Raw genomic sequence first — 18,461 nt, 5'->3', positions numbered from 1 at the left:
TTGTATTCCTATGTATTTTTTGAATCCGATATTGGGAAGAAAAAATTAACTAAGAAAATAATGGATCTGATTATATGTAGTTTAGTAGAACGAAATCATTTTTTGAATTCATTGTTATAACGTGTGTTTCTCTCCTTGTAACTCTATGGATGTAAAATGTAAGAACTATTATTTTACTTGAATAAATTTAAAATTCTTTTTTTTAAAAGGATGTGAAATATCTTTTTTTTTTTTTTTTTTTGAATGAAAGTAACATTATAATCAGTCAAAACTGTGTTACATCTAGTGCTTCTGTTTTTATTTATATACTCAATCAACTAAAATAGAAAAAATCTTCTATTTTCTATGTTGGATTTGGAACTTGCCTTGTTCCAAACCAAATGCTTAAACTCCTTTCTAAGTATGCATGACCGGTGGCTTTGATAGGAAGAAGGTGAAGCCTTATCGTTTTGTCGATTAGTAAAAAAATTAGACGTTTAAAAAAGAAAAAGTCTCCAAATCCTCTCAACAGATCAAAAAAGGACTTTTCTGTTGTTAGTCTTCGTCAAACCCAGCTTCCATGTCTCCTCCGCTCCTCATCACCTTCGCTGTCTTCTCCGTAGCTAGCTTCCGGTCGTGCTTCTCTGCTGATCAACAGTATGAGATGTGCCTATCACCTCTGAGATGCGGATCTGAACCGTCGGGTGTTGTTCCCGAACATCACTTACCCATTTTGGGGTAGTAGCATCGGCAAACCCAGTTTCTGCGGCCAAAAAGAGTTCGAGCTTTCCTGCAAGGATAATCAAAATTTAAGCCTAGAGATCGAGAACTTCACTTTTCGTGTTGTTGCTGTGAAGCTGGAAAACAAGACAATCACCGTTGCCGATGAGAGTTTGTTCGACGGTGGTTGCCCACAGATTTTCAACTTCACGGGGGCTATGCAGTTCACATTTAACCATAACACAGAGGCAGTCGATCTATTCAATTGTTCCAGTAATAACCCAGTAACAACTTCGTCAAAGATTTCTTGCCAACTAAGCAGTAAAAGTCCAATAACATATCATGTCTTTGGATCAACTAATCCTCCTCAAAGTTGTACCATGGCTGGAGCAATTCCGATGCTTGCGTCTGCTAAGAACGTTCTTCACCAGTCGAATGACTCAGATCAAGCATTGAAGATGGCTTTGGAAAAAGGGTTCGAATTGAGGTACACTATAGACGATAAGACTTGCCGAGACTGTGCCAATTCCGGTGGGATTTGTAGTTCGGAGGCGGGATCGGGAACTTTCCGGTGTCTATGTGCAGATGGACCTCACAAGTCCTCGTGTCAGGATGTCCAAGGTTTGTCCCTTATCGTTTAGATTCAAGTTTCACTTCTATTATTTACTAGTATAAGAACTGCCCTGTAAATTTATATATATAAAATATAAAATATATAGAATTGAGAAATTTAAGATTTATATCTGTTGAATATTTTATATGTATACTATTTTGGATTATTTGTAGTATAATCATCTATATATTGGACCGGGACCGATTGTAATTGGAATTTTGGACTAAAGTTTAGAAGTTAAGATGGGCTTGATACATTTGTGCTTTAAAATTTACACTAATTTTCAGAATTACACACTTTTACATAAAATGGAAAATAAAAATATAAAAAATGACAACTACAAATTGGGTTAGACTTTTAATTTGTAAGTATGGTTAATTATGGCTATAATAAGGCATACAAAATTGAGCATGCCGACTATTACCATACTTATGGACCAGAAGAAACTAAAGCCTGGTTATTAGTATACTTATGGAGAAAATAAACTAAAGCTTGATTGTTAGTATACTTATGGGCCAAATAAAATAAATACTTTTAAAATATATTTATACAAAAATAAATAACATCTGTATCTTTTTTCTTCTACATGGCTTTGACTCATCCTCTCTCATTTTTGTTGGTTTAGATATTTTTTTCTCTTATCGAAAGAACTTTGTTCTTCACCGATGAATTTTTTTTCCGATTTATATTAAATCGAAAGTACTGAAGGTTCCATATTCTCTATAGAGTTCTGTATTTGCTTGGTCGGTGACTAAGCTATAAGAGTCACATGACCCATCTTTGAACAATCTATTCTTCTTCTTTCTATCTTTTTACTTTCTGACACTTCCTTCCTTCTTTCTCTCTTCACCATGAAACTTCCTTACTCTTCCTTCTCCTCCTCTTCTCAGCCCACTATCCTCGCTCCTTCCCTACCCTTTCTCCAACCATCTCTCGGGTTACACACACCTCTCCCACATGAAGAGAAAAAGTAAGGGAAACTCAACTGTCATTTTTGTCACTCATATTACATTAATTAGTTCATATGTCATGGCAATAAGAAGACTATTATGTGAAATATTCAAAGAATGTTGCAGTTACCTTAACATAGTTCTGCACATTGCACATCCTTTCTTCAATGATTTTTATCATCTCAGCAAACTATACAAACAAAAAAAGTTAAATGAGAAGAAATAAGACATGTAAAGCCTAAAAGTTTCAGCTTTAAAAACACAGTACACAATATATAAGACAGTCAAAGAGTTTTCCTTTTGCCTTGAGATCACAAGAACACATCTTTGCAACTCATGATAAGAACTCTAAGGCCACTAGATTTAGACTCCAATCTCACATAAGTAGTGGATTGAACTCTCAAAGTCTTCGAGACCTTGAAACTTTTGAGCTCATCAAAAAAGTGTAACAGTTTCAAGCTTTAAATCATACAAACATTCAGTACAAAGATAAGAACTCCAAATACAATCAACTTTAGCCATAAGAGCGACTTCAATCTCACATAAGCTGATGTCCATCATGCAATCGATCAAAGATACCACCCAAAAACGAAAACACCGAACAAAACCACCGTAAAAATCTTGGAAGCTCCCACTCCTCGCAACTCTTCTTCCCCATGACCTCGCCTCCCTGACTCACTGCACTTCTTCTCTGTCGTCTCTTCCTTCATCCGTTGCCGCATCGGCTCTTAGGGCTCCACCTCTTCTACCCTTCGGAGACGGTTGCATCAAACAGGAAGGAGGTGAGAAATAGACCTGGTGCAGAGAGGGACATGATGCAATTATCTAGGGTTTATGTTGTTGGAGGTGGTGGTGATAAAGGAAATAAAGGAGTCGCTGTTGGAAGCGTCTGCTCTGCCGTCTGTGGCGCGATTTGGTTAACTCCAAGTTTTATACGACATGTTTAATATGAGTAATGACGACATATGATTTAACCAATGTATCCGTAACAAAAATATTAAATTTTCCTAGGATGTTTAATTTTAGACCTAGCTCAACATATTGTGCTCTGTTAAACTGCCACGTAGGACTTTTAAGAGCACAAAAAACTGCCACATGGGAAAGAGTTATTTTTAATTAGAGCATCTCCAACCCAATTGCATAATTTACTGCAAAATATAGTAAATTATGCAGTTATGAACAAACAAAAAAAGTTTTACTCCAAATATGGAGTAATGCATTTTTTGTTTGTTCATAACTGCATAATTTGCTCTATTTTGCAGTAAATTATGCAGTTGGGTTGGAGATGATCTTAGTACAAACTTAATGTTGTAACTATTTAAAAGATCTCTAATTAATATATAGGGGATGTGAGATCAGTTTCAACAAATCAATTTTACACAACACAGATGACATGTAAAAATTATCTCGTTTTTCCCCGAATCCTAATTATTAAGGGTCATGTTTATATTTTTCTTAGAATGAAGTCCTAAATTAGTAGGATTTTAATTAAATATTATTTTCACCACCAAACTTGCAACTAGAGGCAAATAGCTTTTTTTTTTAGTTTCTGATAACCATTTATATAAAACCTCTTGATATCCCCAGTTTTTTTTTAAATTCTAGTAGGATTCAAAGTTATGTCTTCAGGTCTAACTGATATTTTCTTACTGCAATTTCACTGATGCATGAACTGGCCAGGCCCCAATTATAAAGTAAAAATAGGTACTCACCCTTCCCCTTTTTGTTCAAAAACCTGATTTGATTATCATAAACTACATGTAATCTGTGTTTGTATCTCTAGGAATCGGGACAGGTGCTGCAGTTTTGGGGTTGGTTTTTGCATACGTAGGCTGGTTCTACTACAACCAGCGCATGAAGACGTCGGATGATCCAAGACAACAAAATCTAAAGGCCCTTATTCCACTAAAACACTATAGCTATGCGCAAGTAAAGAGAATTACAAAGTCATTTACCCAAGTGGTTGGAAAAGGCGGTTTTGGCACTGTTTATAGAGGAACCCTTTGTGACGGTCGCAGTGTTGCAGTGAAAATCTTGAAAGACTCAAAGAGTAATGGAGAAGACTTCATCAATGAAGTTGCGAGCATGAGCAAAACTTCTCATGTTAACATTGTTGATTTGCTTGGATTCTGTTCTGAAGGCTCTAAGAGAGCAATTGTTTATGAATATCTAGAAAATGGATCTCTTGATAAATTCATCTCAAACAAGACCCCCGTGGATATTGATTGGATGACACTTTACAGGATCGCACTAGGAGTTGCTCGTGGCCTGGAGTATTTGCATCACGGCTGCAAAACAAGGATTGTACATTTCGACATAAAACCACATAATGTACTCTTAGATGACAATCTTTGCCCCAAACTTTCAGACTTTGGCCTTGCTAAGCTTTGTGAGAAGAAAGAGAGCATCTTGTCATTGCTGGACACAAGGGGCACAATAGGGTACATTGCTCCTGAATTATTTTCAAGAATGTACGGTAGAGTTTCACACAAGTCAGATGTTTATAGCTATGGAATGTTGGTCCTTGAGATGATGGGAGCTAGGAACAAAGAACGAGCTGGTCAAAATTCTGAATCAAATGCAAGTTCAATGTACTTTCCTGAATGGATATATAAGGATCTTGAAAAGGGAGACAGTGGAAAGCATAACAGGAATGTAATTACCAGCGAAGAAGAGGAGATAGCAAAGAAGATGACATTGGTGGGTTTGTGGTGTATTCAACCTTCCCCATCAGATCGCCCGCTGATGAACAGAGTGGTAGAAATGATGGAAGGAAGTGTGGATTCTCTTGAAGTCCCTCCCAGACCTGTTTTCCAAATTCCCGCAGCACCATTTCAAGAAACTTCTACGCTGTCAGAGGATATATCGAGTTACAAAGATGTATGTTCCATGGATGTCGCATAAAGAACTATACCTCGTGAAACACAAAAGCAACAGTTATATTTATACAAAAGTATGTTACCGGAGAAGTCATTCCCTAATGACTGACTGTGGGGTATGATTTTCTCCATAAACTGTAAATGCTTTTAGTTTATGAGCAAGCCTACTGTGCGTGAGTGTAAAATTTAAATGTTATTCATGTTATAAAATAACTTATAATTTTATAGTATCGAAAAATTTAAATAAGGGTGAAATTTTATACTCGCAGAAAGAAAATAATACTGATATGAGATAAATATATGATCGAGAGAGTTTATTATAAAAGGAGAAGAGGGATGAAGTGCGAGTTACAAATGATGGAAATCGATCGTTTATATAGAAGTTAAAAAGTGAAAGTTACTGTGTAAATAGTGACAGTGAGCTCCACATTTGTTTACAAAATCAACAATTGGCGCGCCTCTCCTCCTGTTCGTATTGCTGCGATACTTGACTTTTGTAACACTCCTCCTTGGGGACCGGTGTCACTATCGTCTTTTGCTTAACGTCTATGTTGCCTCGTTAAAAACCTTTGCAGGAAAATCCAATGGGAAAAACCGTAGTTAGGTAAAAAGAGTACAACCACATAAGCTCCCCCTCGAATTAGCAGTCATAAATCCTTTTGATGACGCATTCCAATGTTATGGACATGTTTTCTGAATACTGAGGTAGGAATTGATTTTGTGAAGAGGTCGGCGCGTTGTCGCATGATCGGATATATCTTACTTCAATCTCTTTTTTCTTCTCGAGCTCTTGAGTGTATGAAAAGAACTTTGGATGTATATGTTTCGTTCTATCACTTTTGATATATCCTTCCTTCGTTTGAGCAACACATGCTGCATTATCTTCATATAAAATTGTTGGGGCTGTGTCCTCGTTAATCCCACTGCTTGATCGGATATGTCGATTTATGGACCTCAACCATACGCATTCTCTACTTGCTTCATGGAGTGCAATGATCTCAGCGTGATTTGAAGAAGTAGCAACAAGTGTCTCCTTCTGAGAACGCCAAGATATGGCGGTGCCTCCAATTGTAAAAACGTATCCTGTTTGGGATCGAGCTGACAAATAACCTGCATCTGCAAAACCAATCATTTGACCTTTCAAATTTTTAGGATAAAACAAACCTAAATCAATTTTCCCTTGAAGGTAACGAAAGACATGTTTAATTTCATTCCAATTTCTTCGTGTAGGAGACGAACTAAATCTCGCTAAAAGATTGATGGCAAAAGATATGTCAGGTCGAGTACAATTTGCAAGATACATAAGGGCTCCAATTGCACTTAAATATGGAACTTCGGGACCAAGTATTTCTTCATTTTCCTCGGATGGTCGAAACGGATCATTTTCAACATTAAGTGATCTAACGACCATCGGGGTGGTACTAAGAGGGGTTGCTTTATCTATGTTAAAGCGTTTCAACACTCTTTTGGTATATGTAGACTGATGTACAAATATACCCTTTTGAGAATGCTCAATTTGTAAGCCAAGACAATACTTTGTCTGTCCGAGATCTTTCATCTCAAATTCCCCTTTTAAATAATCTGATGCCTTTTGTATTTCTTCTTGAGTTCTGATAATGTTAAGATCATCAACGTACACCGCGATTATCACAAATCCGGATGTTGTTTTCTTTGTGAAAACACAAGGGCATATAGGATCATTCGTGTATCCTTCTTTTGTTAAGTGTTCACTGAGACGATTATAGCACATTCGTCCAGATTGCTTTAAGCCATATAATGATCTTTGCAATTTTATTGCACATAACTCTTTAGGTTTGGAACTTAATGTTTCTGGCATTTTAAATCCATCTAGGACTCTCATATAGATATCAGTATCTAATGATCCATATAAATATGCCGTAACGACATCCATGAGACGCATTTCTAAATTTTCATTAGCCGCTAGGCTCATTAAGAATCTAAATGTGATTGCGTCCATAACGGGAGAATAAGTTTCCTCATAATCAATTCCAGGTCTTTGAGAGAAACCTTGGGCTATGAGACGAGCTTTGTATCTTGTAATCTCGTTTTTCTCATTTCGTTTTCGGACAAACACCCATTTGTATCCAACAGGTTTCACATCTTTGGGTGTGAGCACAATAGGTCTGAATACATTTCGCTTGTTAAGCGAATCTAGTTCGACTTGAATTGCATCTTTCCATTTTATCCAGTCATGTCTCTTTTGGCATTCATATACAGACTTTGGTTTTGGATCTTCGTTTTCTTCATCTATTTCCTTTGCTAAAAGGTATGAGAAAACGTCATCAATATCATCCATCTCATTTCGTTTCCATATATTTCCATTATGGATGTAATTGATAGAAATCTCGTGATTTTCTTCAGATTCATGATGCTCTATATTGTCGTTAGATTCACAATTCACTTCTTCCAAAATATTTTCCGCTATTTTGGGAGTATCATGCCTTTCAGCTTCTTTTCGCTTTCTAGAATATTTGTTCTTTGATTCAATTGGTCTACCGCGTTTCAAACGTGTTCCTGATTCACGTGTATCAACTGCCGTTCCACTGTTTTGTGGTATTTCAATATGAGCAGGAGTATTTACAGCGGGTATATGTGATTTAGTTACCATTTTGGTATCAACAAATGCATCAGGTAGCTGATTTGCTATATTTTGTAAATGCATGATACTTCGAACTTCTAGTTCTGACTGTTTTGTAGGAGGATCAAGGTGTAATAAAGATGGCACACTCCATTTGATTTATTTTCCTACTTGTTTATTGTCTCCCCCTAGAGTTGAGAATTCTTTCTCGTTGAAATAACAATCGGCAAATCATGCCGTAAACACATCACCAGTTTGTGGTTCTAGGTATCTTATTATTGATGGAGAATCATAGCCAATATATATTCCTAACCGTCTTTGCGGTCCCATCTTTGTACGTTGTGGTGGTGCCACTGGAACATAAACCGCACAACCAAAGATTTTTAGGTGGGAGATATTTGGTTCTCTACCAAATGCTAATGGTAATGGAGAATATCTATGATATGCACTTGGTCTTATCTGAATGAGTGCTTCTGCATGCAATATTGCATGTCCCCAGAGGTTGGAAGTTTTGATCTCATGATCAATGGCCTTGCAATCAGTTGCAGCCGTTTGATTAACGATTCCGCCAATCCGTTTTGTGTATGAGCAACTGAATGCTCTACTTCAATCCCTGATACCATACAATAATCATTAAATGTTTGGGATGTGAATTCACCAGCATTGTCTAATCTAACTCTTTTAATTGGATAATCAGAGAATTGAACTCTTAATTTGATTATCTGAGTCAGAAATCTCGCAAATGTCATATTTCGAGATGATAACAAACAAACATGTGACCATCTACTCGATACATCGATTAGTACTATAAAGTAATAGAATGGTCCACATGGCGGATGTATTGGTCCTCAAATATCACCTTGGATCCTTTCCAAGAATTTTGGTGATTCTTTATCAATTTTGATTGGTGATGGCCTTATAATTAATTTACCAAGAGCACATGCAGTACATGTCATTTTATTACTTTGATATATATCTTGAGTTTTCATTGAATGACCATGCGAACTCTCGATGATTTTTTGCATCATTGTAGTGCCTGTGTGACCAAGACGGTTATGCCATAATATAACATCTTCTGGATTTCTCTTGATCACGAGATGTGATTCTATTGCATTAATATAAGTGTGATGTAATCCAGAAGGAAGTTCTGGAAACTTTTCCAGTACAAGGCTTTTGCCTGATTTCTTAGAAGTTATATACATATACTTCTTTCCATTCTCAGTTGCAGACTGAGTGTCATATCCTTGAAGGTATATATCTTTAAAACTCAACAAATTTCTCTTAGAATTTGGAGAATATAAGGCATTATCTATGGAAAACTTTGGTCCATTAGGCAACGTAAAGTTTGCTTTGCCAATTCCTTCGATTAAGTCCGTAGGACCTGATATTATATTGACAGTCATTTTTGCTGACTTTAAGTTAGAGAAATATCTATTATCTTTCAGTATAGTGTGTGTTGTACCACTATCTGGTATGCAAACTTCTCTACCAATTTTCTTAGTTGTTGTTCCATTTGCTTTCTTATCCATTTCCTCGAAATGTTCATTAAGATTCACTTCCTTTGCCTTGCCTTTGATAGTTTCTTGGTACAACTTACATAGATGTTGAGGAGTTCAGCATATTTGAGACCAATGTCCCTTCAATCCACATTTGTAATAGACGTTCTCGTTTTTACGAGTAGGATTTTCTTGGGCCTCTTTCCCTTTTGTCCGGTCAGATCGATTCCATGTGTTGGATCCTCTTCCTCTTGGGTTGTAACTCCTTTCATGATCACGATTAAATGGATGACCACGACCACAACCATGACCACGACCACGACCACGATAGGAATAATTTCCTCTTTCCGGGTTTTTCACATCCGTTGCATTCACCTCAGGAAATGCTTTGGTTCCCGTGGGTCGGGTATTGTGGTTTTAATAAAGAGTTCATTATTTTTCTCCGCCACAGCGAGTTCAGAGAACCTTGTATACTCGCGGTTTATGTATTGTTCTTGTAGAACATAATGATTTTTGTGGAATGTTTGGTAAGTTTTCTCAAGCATTTCTGCTTCCATCACAGGCTTACCGCAATATTCTAATTGCGCTGCTATTCTCAATATAGCAGAATTGTACGTTTCCACCTTTTCAAAATCTTGAAACCGTAGGTTTGCCCACTCATCGAGTGCATGGGGAATAGTTATTTTCTTCTGGCTATCGAACCTCTCTTTTAAAGCTTTCCAAAGATCTAGAGGATCTTTTATCCTTGCATAGTTTATCCTTGCATAGTCATGCGTAAGGTTTTCATCTAGGTGTTTTCCCAGAAATATTACGGCTTTAGCCTTTTCATGAGAAGCTGATTTATTTCCTTCTTTTATTATATCGAGGATTTTCTCTGAATCTAGATGAAGCTCTATATTTGTGATTAGGGGTGTCAATTCGGGCTGGCCCGGCCCGGCCCGGCCCAAACCCGCTAAGCCCGTAAATATTTGAGCCCGTCCCGGCCCGGCCCGAAAATAATTTGGGCCTAGAATTCAAAGCCCGGCCCGGCCCTTATAGGGCTATAGGGCTTTTCGGGCTTTTGTGGGCTTTTCGAAAAATAATTTGTCATTGTCACTTCCATCGTTTTAATACATGTGAATTTTCATTAAAAAAAGTGTTTCATTTTTAAAAAATAAAAAATATATAAAGTGAGTTTAAAATTTTCTTGTCTATCACAAATTTTTTAATTTTTCGTATGCTTTAAAAACATTTTATACACAAACCAAATTTAATAAGATTTAAATAATCAAATATCAATTAAAACAAAAAATATAAGAGAACAAAATTTATGATAAACATGGTCAAACGTTTCATACTTTATATTTTGAAAATAAAAACATGTTGTACATGAAAGAAGAAGGTACTTTTGTAAAATTTAAAATGTAACACTTGTAATGATGAAACAATAAAGTGCATTAACAACTTTTATATTTGCTTTATTAGAGTTTGGATAAAAATATTAAAATAATATATCAATACTAATAATAGTTTCGATTACAAGAAAGAAAGATAATATTTACGCTAAAATATAAATTTCGGGTTTTCGGGCCGGCCCTAGCCCAAACGGACTTAAGCCCAAAATACCCAAAGCCCAAATGGGCTTAGCCCGAAAGGCCCAATTTTTTTTTGGGTTTATAAAGCTAAGCCCAAGCCCGGTAATTTTTAGGGCTGGACGGGCTCGGGCTACGGGCTTCGGCCCTAATTGACATGTCTATTTGTGATCCATGCCGTGTAATTTGCTCCAGTTATTTCGAGAGCCGCATGGAAGCAGAACCAAGGATAAGAAAGAGACACATCTCACATTACATGCTTTTGTTGCGACAAGCTTGGATACTACGCGAATGATTGTCCTGACAAGTTACTTAAACTGCAAGAAACCGTTGAGAAGAAGACCGATGATACGCATGAGGCTGATGAATTGATGATGCATGAGTTGGTTTACCTAAACGAACAAAAGGTGAATCCAAGCGTTTTCGAAGCAGACCTCGACATGGAGAACATATGGTACCTTGACAATGGAGCAAGCAATCATATGAGTGGGAACCGTATGTTCTTCATCGCTCTTGATGAAACAATCTTGGGAAAAGTCAGATTTGGAGATGATTCTCGGATCGATATATGAGGAAGAGGTTCCATTCAGTTTATTTTTAAAGGAGGCGAGAAGAAAATTCTGAACAAAGAGTAACATCATTATCTTAGGGCAAGCTACCGAAGCAGGTTCTGAAGTACGTATGAAAGATGACATGTTGTCGTTGTTTGATCGACTCGGTGGACTAATGTTAAGAACAATCAGGTCGAAGAACAGACTATATAAAGTAAGTCTACAAGTCCAAGATAATGCTAAGTGTTTACAGATTGGAGCAACCGAGTCATCGAAGTGGCATGCACGGCTCGGACACGTTAACACAGAAACGATGAAGACGATGATCAGAGATAAACTAGTCACTGGTGTTCCTAGCATTCCTATCGAGAAAGAAACATGTACAAGTTGCTTGCTTGGGAAACAAACACGAAGACCTTTTCCACAAGCAACTACATTCCGAGCCTCAGCTCCTCTTGAACTGATTCACGGGGATCTATGCGGACCTATCACGCCATCAACACCGTCACAGAAGAGATATGTATTCGTTCTTATCGACGACCATTCACGTTACATGTGGACTATATTGATCAAACAGAAGAGCGAAGCCTTCGAAAAAATCAAGTACTTTAAATCCCTGATTGAACAAGAAACTAAAGGAGTGCTAAGGACGTTTCGGACAGACCGTGGTGGAGAGTTTATGAGCCAAGACTTTCAGGACTACTGCAACAAGAACGGCATCAAGAGACATCTGACCGCACCCTATTCTCCACAGCAAAATGGCGTGGTTGAAAGACGCAATCGAACTCTTCTCGAGATGACAAGAAGCATTCTCAAGCATATGAGTGTCCCTAATGTCTTGTGGGGGGGAAGCAGTGAGACATGCCACCTACTTGATCAACAGGATCTCAACCAGATCACTACAAGGAATGACCCCGTACGAGGCTTTGCGATCGAGGAAGCCAAATCTTGGACACTTACGGGTGTTCGGGTGCGTATGTCACGTCAGAACAGAGACAGTTGGAAGGAAAAATCTTGACGACAGGTCGAGAAGTCTAGTACACTTAGGGACTGAACCTGGTTCGAAAGCCTATCGTCTGTATGATACTTCAACCAAGAGGATCATTGTTAGACGTGATGTTGTCTTTGAGGAAAACATAGCATGGAACTGGAGCAAAGAATCGCGATCAGATGATAGTCCATTCTCAGTCTTGTGTTCGTTAAAGGGATTTGGAGAAGAAGAAGATGTCCAAGAAGCGGAAGAGGCTACTCAAACACAAGACATTAATGAAAACGAAGAAGATGAGGAAGAAGAGGAGAATGATGGCGATGCCCTGTCCTGGGAACAAAACCGAAGAGAAGAACAACTTGGCCATTGCCCTAATGTTTCAATCCATTCCTGAAGCACTTACACTGCAGGTTGGAGAACTCGACACAGCCAAGGCCGTGTGGGATGCAGTTAAAGCGGGACATGTAGGAGCTGAGAGGGTAAGAAAAGCAAGACTTCAAACCCTAATGGCGGAGTTTAATCGACTAAAGATGAAGGAGGAAGACAAAATTGATGCGTTTGTTGGGAAATTGTCCGAGATCTCTTCGAAATTTGCGTCTCTGGGAGAAGTCATAGAAGAAGCAAAAATTGTAAAGAAGTTTCTCAAGAGCCTGCCAAGAATAAAGTATATTCACATTGTCGCCTCTCTTGAACAAGTTCTTGACTTAAACACAACAAGTTTCGAAGATATCGTCGGACGTTTAAAGGCTTACGAAGAAAGAATTTGTGAAAACGATGAAGATCAACAAGATGATCAAGGGAAGCTAATGTATACGAATTCAGAGTCACAACAAAGTGGCTATAATGGATACGGTGGTAATAAATCGAATAGAGGACGAGGAGGTCGTTCCGGCTGGCGAGGAAGAGGTCGTGGTCGTGGTAACTTTCAGCAACAACGAGACGCATGGAAGCAGAACCAAGGACAAGAAAGAGACACATCTCACATTACATGCTTTTGTTGCGACAAGCTTGGATACTACGCGAATGATTGTCCTAACAAGTTACTTAAACTGCAAGAAACCGTTGAGAAGAAGACCGATGATACGCATGAGGCTGATGAATTGATGATGCATGAGTTGGTTTACCTAAACGAACAAAAGGTGAATCCAAGCGTTTTCGAAGCAGACCTCGACATGGAGAACATATGGTACCTTGACAATGGAGCAAGCAATCATATGAGTGGGAACCGTATGTTCTTCATCGCTCTTGATGAAACAATCTTGGGAAAAGTCAGATTTGGAGATGATTCTCGGATCGATATACGAGGAAGAGGTTCCATTCAGTTTATTTTTAAAGGAGGCGAGAAGAAAATTCTGAACAAAGAGTAACATCATTATCTTAGGGCAAGCTACCGAAGCAGGTTCTGAAGTACGTATGAAAGATGACATGTTGTCGTTGTTTGATCGACTCGGTGGACTAATGTTAAGAACAATCAGGTCGAAGAACATACTATATAAAGTAAGTCTACAAGTCCAAGAGAATGCTAAGTGTTTACAGATTGGAGCAACCGAGTCATCGAAGTGGCATGCACGGCTCGGACACGTTAACACAGAAACGATGAAGACGATGATCAGAGATAAACTAGTCACTGGTGTTCCTAGCATTCCTATCGAGAAAGAAACATGTACAAGTTGCTTGCTTGGGAAACAAACACGAAGACCTTTTCCACAAGAAACTACATTCCGAGCCTCAGCTCCTCTTGAACTGATTCACGGGGACCTATGCGGACCTATCACGCCATCAACACCGTCACATAAGAGATATGTATTCTTTCTTATCGACGACGATTCACGTTACATGTGGACTATTTTGATCAAACAGAAGAGCGAAGCCTTCGAAAAATTCAAGTACTTTAAATCCCTGATTGAACAAGAAACTAAAGGAGTGCTAAGGACGTTTCGGACTGACCGTGGTGGAGAGTTTATGAGCCAAGACTTTCAGGACTACTGCAACAAGAACGACATCAAGAGACATCTGACCGCACCCTATTCTCCACAGCAAAATGGCGTGGTTGAAAGACGCAATCGAACTCTTCTCGAGATGACAAGAAGCATTCTCAAGCATATGAGTGTCCCTAATGTCTTGTGGGGGGAAGCAGTGAGACATGCCACCTACTTGATCAACAGGATCTCAACCAGATCACTACAAGGAATTACCCCGTACGAGGCTTTGCGATCGAGGAAGCCAAATCTTGGACACTTACGGGTGTTCGGGTGCGTATGTCACGTCAGAACAGAGACAGTTGGAAGGAAAAATCTTGACGACAGGTCGAGAAGTCTAGTACACTTAGGGACTGAACCTGGTTCGAAAGCCTATCGTCTGTATGATACTTCAACCAAGAGGATCGTTGTTAGCTGTGATGTTGTCTTTGAAGAAAACAGAGCATGGAACTGGAGCAAAGAATCACGATCAGATGATAGTCCATTCTCAGTCTTGTGTTCGTTAAAGGGATTTGGAGAAGAAGAAGATGTCCAAGAAGCGGAAGAGGCTACTCAAACACAAGACATTAATGAAAACGAAGAAGATGAGGAAGAAGAGGAGAATGATGGCGATGCCCTGTCCGAAGAGGATCAACCTCAACTATGACGATCAACAAGAACGGTGAACAAACCAGCATATTTGGATGATTACATTCTTATGGCAGAAATAGAGTGTGAAAGACTCCTAATGATAATCAACGATGAACTGTGGGACTTTAGCGTAGCAAAGAAACTGAAGGTCTGGATTGAAGCTTGCGAGGATAAGATAACATCTATTGAGAAGAATGAAACTTGGGAGCTCGTTGACCTACCTTTGGGAGCAAAACTGATCGGTTTAAAGTGGGTCTTTAAGATTAAGAGAAACGCAGATGGGAGTATCAGTAAATTCAAGGCTCGTTTAGTAGCAAAAGGGTATGTCCAACGACACGGAGTTGACTACGATGAAGTATTTGCTCCTGTAGCTCGCATCGAAACAATTCGTTTGATCATTTCCCTAGCAGCCTGCGAGGGATGGGAAATTCATCATCTCGATGTAAAGACTGCGTTTCTACACGGTGAATTCAAGGAAGAAGTTTTTGTCTACCAGCCGGAAGGTTTCCAAGTTGTTGGAAAGGAACACAAAGTCTACAAACTTAAGAAGGCACTTTATGGTCTTAAACAAGCACCTAGGGCCTGGAATACTAAGTTGAATCAAATTCTCGTGGGGCTTAAGTTTCAACGCTACTCGAAAGAACCATCTCTGTATCGAAAGGAAGAGAAAAGCGGTCTTCTCATTGTGGTAGTATATGTCGATGATTTGCTTGTGACTGGTACGTCTTTGCAATCGATTGTTGGCTTTAAGCAAGAGATGTCTACGAAGTTTGAGATGAGCGATCTTGGGAAGCTGACTTATTATTTGGGAATTGAAGTACAACAGTGTGACGATGGAATTATACTAAAACAAGACCGGTATGCTCGAAAGATACTTGAAGACAGTGGGATGAGCGCCTGCAACCTGACACATACACCTATGGATATGAATGTTAAGCTTTCAAAGTCACCTAACGAGAAGAGCATTGATGAAAAGGAGTATAGGAGAAGCATTGGGTTGGTATCTGTTACATACCCGACCAGACTTGTCATTCTCTGTGGGGGTCTTAAGTCGATATATGCAGGCTCCCAAGGAGTCTCACGGTGCTGCACTGAAGCAAGTATTACGGTACTTGAGAGGGACAACTACACTTGGTCTCTCGTTTCCTCGGCTCTCTCCGACTAAGAAGCTTGAGTTAATGGGGTTCAGCGATGCTTCTCATAATGTTGATGATGATGACGGTAAAAGCACTACAGGACATGTGTTTTATCTTGATCAAAGTCCAATATCATGGTGTTCACAGAAACAGGAGATAGTTGCTTTATCGTCTTGTGAGGCTTAGTTCATGGCTGCGACAGAAGCAGCTAAACAAGCAATTTGGTTACAAGATCTGTTAGGTGAAGTTGTCGGTCAAACAAGCAAGATGGTGACTATACATGTTGACAATCAATCCGCTATTGCATTGACTAAGAATCCAGTTTTCCATGGACGAAGCAAGCACATTCATCGAAGGTTTCACTTCATACGGGAGTGTGTTGAGAATGAGCAAGTAGGAGTTAGGCATGTTCCAGGGAATGAGCAGCGAGCTGATATCTTAACTAAATCACTTGGTAGAGTTAAGTTCATGGAAATGAGAAGTTTGATTAGAGTTCAAGTTGTGAGTGAAGATGAGTTCAAGCTTAAGGGGGAGAATGTTGGATTAAGCTTGACAATAGCTTAAGTTATAAGCTATCCTAATCCTAATATGTTATGTTTATCTTTAAGGATTAGGAAATATATGTGTTGTGTTATCACTAATAGGTTTAGGAGATATCTTTTCCTATATAAGGAGATGCATATTGTGTTGCATCACTTACGAATTGTGTGAGTTTGATTTGTGGTTTGATAACCTTGTGACTGATTAATAAGAGAAGGACTTCTTATTAAAACTTGTTTGAGATTCTATAGAATCCCCAACAAAATATTTAAGCTTCCAAGTCCATTTATATACTTTTTTAGGTTCCAGATAATTCTAAAGTATGTACACAGCTCTGGGTCATGAAAACACTTTTAGTTTCAATTCAATAAAGTAAGAGAATATACAAATGGAAAGTCCTTAACAGAAAAACCAAGACTTCTGATGAATGATCTTTGGGGAAGGACTAGGTTCTTCCATAAATTTCCTCTAACTTATCGAATACAACAACCTCATCGAGACCATTAGTGATTAAATCATATATATAAGCCTCTCGTTGTTCGAACGGGAAACGGTACTGAACGAAAGAACGTTCGGTTTTAAATGTGGGTTTAGCAAAGACGTCTTATTGATGGTCGGAAAAACGTTTCGTCGGTTACAAGGAAAGGGAATGCGTAAAGGAAAAGCGACCGGAGCTCGAGGAGATTTGACGGAAAGTTACAGTACGGAGAGATAACGAAGGTAAAAACCTTAATCTAGCCGCCCAGTATGTATGAGTATTTTCGCATCCCTTCTACGTTGCATCTCCTTCTCTCTTTTATAGTCGACTTGGTGTTTCACTGTGACCTAGCTTGCGACGTCTTCATGGGCTTTTAATTCGCTGGGCCGAAAAGTCCACGTTGCTTTGCGGAGTCATTTAGTCAGACTCATTTAGTTGAAATGCAACCGACCGAAAGTTCCCTCGCGCCGCGCCGAGAGACCGGCACCCCGAGCCGCCGCGTCGAACCGTCGTTACGTCCTGTTCGGGCCGGGCCGTCCGTTCTCCAGACCTTGAGAAATGGTCGAATCCATCCTCTACACTCGTCATGGTGAAGACCCTCTAACCCAGTGCGTTACATAGTATCGACAAACAGATAAGAAATCGCGTACGTCTCAACAACGAGAGCAGCTGGAGGAAAAGGTTTTGAGAAAGCAATGGCAAGGTGGTTTGCAACAATAATGAATTATATTCTTGTGGTCGGGTGTTAGCTTTAATCTACTTTCAACTTTTGATAGAATTCAAACTACAGCTGCATATATAGTAAAAACGTTTTTTTCTTAGGGATGAATCAGTTTTACATTAATTCAGAAAAATAAAATCATTCATATATATTTTTGTTTGAACACCAATAATTCATACATCTAACACTTCATTATGTTGAACAGAGACTAGACATTTGATCTATCAGTGAAACTGTGAAAGTTTCAAACTGGTTCGTTTACCTTTTCAGTGTCGAAATATCTCTATCTCAACTACGCGTTTCAAAAGGTCCACCTAAGAAGGACTCCAAATCTCTTTGTACCCGTCACTATCCTTAGTGTTTGACTTTCCCAGTCTCGTAGATCTTGTTTAGTCAGCTTTAGAGGTGTTACCGGCAGGCGACAAGTTTCCCTCATTCTCACTATAGAACTAATTACATAATGTTCTAAACCACAAAATAAATAAAAGATAATCATTGACCGATCTCTCTGTATCCGTCACTATCGTTGCTTGACTTTGATCTTCACCATCTCTACTTGCTTCCTATCCATCTCTCTCTCTTTTTGTTTCCCTTCAACCCAGGGGCTCACTGTTCACAGATCAAACCAATC

The 18,461-nt window shown here is 38.9% G+C and overlaps 1 long non-coding RNA gene and 1 pseudogene across 1 annotated transcript; one reads left to right on the top strand and one right to left on the bottom strand.

Moving 5' to 3' along the window:
- Positions 1–429: 429 nt before the first annotated feature.
- Positions 430–994, bottom strand: LOC125581936. Its single transcript, XR_007319725.1, has 2 exons — positions 857–994; positions 430–769 (listed from the first exon to the last, which is right to left on the bottom strand). It is a non-coding gene; the product is annotated as an uncharacterized LOC125581936 (long non-coding RNA).
- Positions 560–5,371, top strand: LOC106381027 (annotated as a pseudogene).
- The last annotated feature ends 13,090 nt before the right edge of the window (positions 5,372–18,461 follow it).

The sequence above is a fragment of the Brassica napus genome, chromosome C2 (genome assembly GCF_020379485.1).
Source record: "Brassica napus cultivar Da-Ae chromosome C2, Da-Ae, whole genome shotgun sequence".
Classification (NCBI taxonomy): domain Eukaryota; kingdom Viridiplantae; phylum Streptophyta; class Magnoliopsida; order Brassicales; family Brassicaceae; genus Brassica; species Brassica napus.
The sequence above is the reverse complement of the archived record's forward strand: the minus strand, read 5'-3'. Positions and strand labels throughout refer to the sequence as shown.